The sequence below is a fragment of the Hyaena hyaena genome, unplaced genomic scaffold, assembly GCF_003009895.1.
Source record: "Hyaena hyaena isolate Hyena2069 unplaced genomic scaffold, ASM300989v1 scaffold_705, whole genome shotgun sequence".
Taxonomy (NCBI): Eukaryota; Metazoa; Chordata; class Mammalia; order Carnivora; family Hyaenidae; genus Hyaena; species Hyaena hyaena.
In genome coordinates, this window is record NW_024081339.1 from 78216 (window position 1) to 83083 (window position 4868).

The window sequence follows — 4868 nt, forward strand, 5'->3', positions numbered from 1 at the left end:
AGCCTGGAGCCTGCTTCAGATTGTGTCTGCCCCTCCCCTGCTTGTGCTCTGTCTCTCTCTGCCTCTCAGAAATAAATCAACATCAAAAAAAAAAAAAAAAGAAGTCTGTCTACACAGACAACTCTTACCTCTGAATAAAGGAAAACTGTCGTTTTCTGGCTGAAGAATGAAGGAACCACAGACATGTTAGCATGCCAACTAACCAGTGTGTTAGTTCAGGTTTCTAGTATTAGAGTAATTGACTCTAAACGGCCGATTCTCTCCTTATTTTCTACAGAAGGGCCACCTGCAGTCACTGGAAAAGGTTGGGGTAGCATCTTGGGTTTTGGTGGAATGTCCAGTATTTATGTAACATGAACAGGACATGAACTTTCCATCACATACGCATAATGCTGGAATCTTCTGTGTTGAAGAAGATGGAGTGCATTCCCCTGGTAATAAAATGTAATTCCACAAAACACTTGTTTTACTACTGGTCTGTTATTCCAAGTTTAGCTTCAAATGAATTCACTTTCCCTAGTTACATTATCTGGGGGGAAGGGGATGGTATGTCCCACTGGACCGTTGTCTGTGGAAACTTGACTGTGAAAAGTGAAAGGCTCTACGTGAATGCCAGGGCATGTATTTTTCTCTCAAGAAGGTAAGAGCAACATGGTCATGACTGAAGTGACATTGCCCAGCTGAGGTGCTCATCACCAGCTGGTTGGGGGGGGGATAGGTCAGCAACGTGGTAAGTACTGGACAGTCTGACGATACTGCACACGTGCATGGCAGTCTCTCTCTCATTTCAGTGAAGCGTTGATTAAACATTTACCATCGACTGGGCACTGGGCCATAGGTCTATGTAAGGAAAATACAAAGATGTAATAACTCTCATTTCCTAATTTCTAGAAACTCACAGTCAAGATAAATAAAAGACAAAAAATGATATATATGTATACATACTCATAGACCTATACACAGTATATGTTATGTAATACATGACAATGTTTCTACATAAAATATTATGACATATGTACATATACGTGCCCTATTAGGTAATATACGATATATACGAAGTATGTATGATGGGTTTTTTTAAGTTTATTTATTTATTTTGAAAGAGAAAGAGACAGAGAGAGCAAGGGAGGGGCAGAGAGAGATGGAGAGAGAAAATCCCAAGCAGGCTCCATGCTGTCAGTGCAGAGCCTGATGTGGGGCTCGAACCCACAAACGGTGGGATCGTGAACTGAACCAAAACCAAGAATTGGATGCTCAACTAACTGAACCACTCAGGCGCCATGATATGTACACTTCATGTGGGAGCATGATTTCTGAAACTGTTTTCATCATGTGCCGTTCTCCCTGTGGACGTCTGTCCCTGTGTCTCCTCTCCCAAGGACACCGGTCACTGGATTAGCGCCATCCTGAGGTGCTGTGGCCTCATCTCAACTTGATCTCATCTGCAGAGAACCCATTTTCAGATCAACCCACATCCATGGGTACTTGAGACTGGGGCTTCTCCGTATCTCTTTGGGGGCACAATTCAGCCCACGCTGGCATCTCAGGGTCCCCGAAGCAAGGTTAACGACCGAGGACTCGTCGGTCTGTCTCATTCCCTCTCCCCTTCATGGCAACATGCTCTGTGCATCTTACAGTACATTCTACGAGTTTGCAAATGACCATCCCCAACCCTGTTGGAAAGGTTTGGCCGAGGCATTATATGAATTGCAGATTTTTTTTTTTTTTTTTGGAATTCAGATTTATTAAAAAATCCCCTTTGTAGGAATCAGGATACAGAATCATTTTTTCTCTGCTGTGTTTTTCCACGCATTGTGATGGAGATGAAAAGGCAGTTTATTTCAAGTGAAGTCAACAGAAGCCAGGCCTGACCTCAGCACAGTGCAACCATTCGCCACCTAATTATGCACAGAATGTTCCGGGGCTGGATTTTCTTCAGTCATTCCCAAAGTGCCCAGGTAGGTTACAAAAGGTCCTTATCTCCATCATAACAGTTCATTATTACAAAACAAAGAAGTCAACAGCAGCAACAACACACCCTTTGCCTCCCTGGGTAGAGCCCTATGTTAGAAGGGGAAATATAAACCCACGGAGCATAAAAAGGATCACAAGTTAAGGGTGATTTTGAAAAATCGGAGATGAGAGCTGTGGCTCACGGCCCTCACCGAGATCTCAACTGCTTCTCTTTCCTTCAGCGGCACGGAGGCTTGCAGGCCGAGTTTCCGTGGGCGCAAACACCTCAGAGCCCCATGCTCAGCCGACTCTTTGACCGGGGGAGAGGCTGGTGGCCTCCCGGGGACAGAACCGCGGGGGCTCGCTAACCTGCCTCCTGTGCGTCTCCCTGCGGTAGATGCTCTAGTGGCAGAGATAAACCGTGTGTGGGTGGCCGGACTGGCCAGCAGTTTGCTGTGTCCTTACTTCACAAGCTGTCCTTGGGGACAGTGTTTCCACATCACTACTGACATTCTAATTCAAACTTCACCTCGTTATTTTGCCTTGGCATATGACGTCCATTCAGCGTCGACCCTTCCTACACATCTCTGAAAAATGAGACTTATTTGACAAGAACAGAAAGAAAAGGTGAAGGTAAATGGTTTGCTTTGATAAATGAAACAGATAAAGGGACATGGCTTGACATTCTTTATAACTGGTATTAATATGAGTGCCTGGGTGGCTTAGTCAGTTGAGCATCCAACTCTTGAATTTGGCTCAGGTCTTGATCTCAGGTTCATGGGATCAAGCCCCATGTAGGCTCTGTGGTGACAGTGGAGCCTGCTTGGAATTCTTTCTCTCCCTCTCTCAAAATCAATCAATCAATCAATCAATCTCTAAAGGAGCTCTTATGGAATTTGTGCATCTTAGAAAACTTACAGACACAACTGAAGGAGACCATCTACTCTAATCCTCTTCCCATGTTTTCCCAGGCATTTAAAAAGCATTTTTACACGTTTACATGTGCTCTTATAGAAGACAGTGGCATCTAGAAGAGCAGTTGTTAAGCATTCAACATTGTATAACATCATCTAATATTTTCTGTCAGGACCATATTATTTCTTTTTTTTTTTTTTTTTTTTTAAGTAGGCTTCACTCCCAGCAAGGAGCCCAATGCAGGGTCTGAACTCAGGACCCTGAGATAAAGACCTGAGCTAAGACTGAGAGTCAGACACTCAACAGACTGAGCCACCCAGGGGCCCCAGGACCATATCTATTTTTTTTTTAACTGTGGATTAGGGTGTCTGGGTGGCCCAGTTGGTTAAGCATCTGACTTTGGCTCAGGTCATGATCTTACGGATTATGGGTTCGAGCTCCACGTAGGACTCTGTGCTGACAGCTCAGAGCCTAGAGCCTGCTTTGGATTCTGTGTGTGTGTCTCTCTCTCTGCCCCTCTCCCACTCACAGTCTCTCTTCATCTCAAAAATAAATAAACATTAAAAAATACTGTGGAGATGAGTCATTGACCAAGCAGTTCTGAAAAATAAACATAATTTTAGGAAAAAGTACATACTATAGGAGTTTAGTTTATTGGAAGTCTGGTATGTTCAGTGAGGATAAAGTGCGAGAAAAGCAAGTTGCCATCACATGAATACAGAATTTTGTTATAAAAATTCTTTTATCAAGTGTTGAATTTTTAAATACAGTTTCTTAAAACGTTGAATCATGCCTCTGGGAATCAGTGAGGTAGCACAGCAATTTTTGTAGAAGTCCGTGAGTGTGTGTGTGTACGTGTGACATTCCCTCTTATAAATAACACAGGAAAATGGAGCAGGTTACCTCACATCCCCTTTATCACAGATTCTGCCTGCTGCACAGACTGCCACTCCCAGGGATGCTCTCTCGTTCTTGGGTTTGCATCCAAGTCACTTGACAGTGTTCTTAGATGTATTAAGCTGATTTCCAATATGGCGCTCCTTCCTAAATTCTCGCCTCTTGATAATGACACGCTGAATACCCAGGCATTGTGTGATCTCTTCCACATTTCATTTCTATGCAAAAATATGAAAATAGTAAGCAAAATATTCCACTTTTCCCTAACCCCGCATCGGATCAGCATTACCTCATTTCTTACTCAAAACCCTTTGCAAATATTTAAAAGGATACAAACCTTACAACATTCCTAGGGCTTTAAGGCTTTACTGTGACCCCAGCGCGTAATCCCTCCCCCTTCTGAGAGGTGGTTCTGCTGAAGAAGAGAAACGGATCAGAACATTTCCTTCAGGACCAATGGGCTGGAATTCGGGGCCTGGCTGTGTGCGCCCCACGACCCGCACTGCTTCCTGGGAGCTGGTGACTATGCTGGCGGGTCATCTCATCCAAGGGCCTCAGGTCTCTTAATGAAGGTCACGTGCAGCAAGTTCCCTGTGGATCCGTTAGCGCCGTGTTTCCCTTGATCACAGAAGCGTGACTGTTGAACCAGACTTATCAAGTCACCCGAACCCATTCCCAGGCGCCTCGGGCTAGTGTACTTGCCGGAATGAATCCACTGCCTCAGGTGACAGAGGCTCGGGGATGATGTCCACGCACGATCCCACAGGAGACACAGCTGTTCTGCCGGCCACACCCCCTTCCAGAATCAGCACTTCCCGGCGTCCGGCTGCCCGAAGTTCCAGGGACACGTGTTCACAGGCCTTCCCATTCCCAGTGCCGTTTGGGTTGGGTGACACTTGGAAGTTTCATGGCCTTTCTGGGTCTTACAACTTAATGTGAATTAAAGCAAGTATGTGCGTCCCACGGTTGTTCTGAGCGTAAAATAGAAGAGGTGCAAGAGACGTCTTTAATGTAAACTAGAAGATCACTGCTCTCTTGCTTCCTTTTTAAAAATTTTTAAAGTTTATTTTGAGAGAGAGAGAGAGGGACAGAGAGAGGGAGAG

At 44.8% G+C, this 4868-nt stretch overlaps 1 long non-coding RNA gene across 1 annotated transcript; it reads right to left on the reverse strand.

Annotated features, from left to right (window-relative positions):
• Nucleotides 1-740: 740 nt before the first annotated feature.
• Nucleotides 741-4667, reverse strand: LOC120220560. Its single transcript, XR_005525620.1, has 3 exons — nt 4103-4667; nt 3772-3983; nt 741-840 (listed from the first exon to the last, which is right to left on the reverse strand). It is a non-coding gene; the product is annotated as an uncharacterized LOC120220560 (long non-coding RNA).
• Nucleotides 4668-4868: the final 201 nt, after the last annotated feature.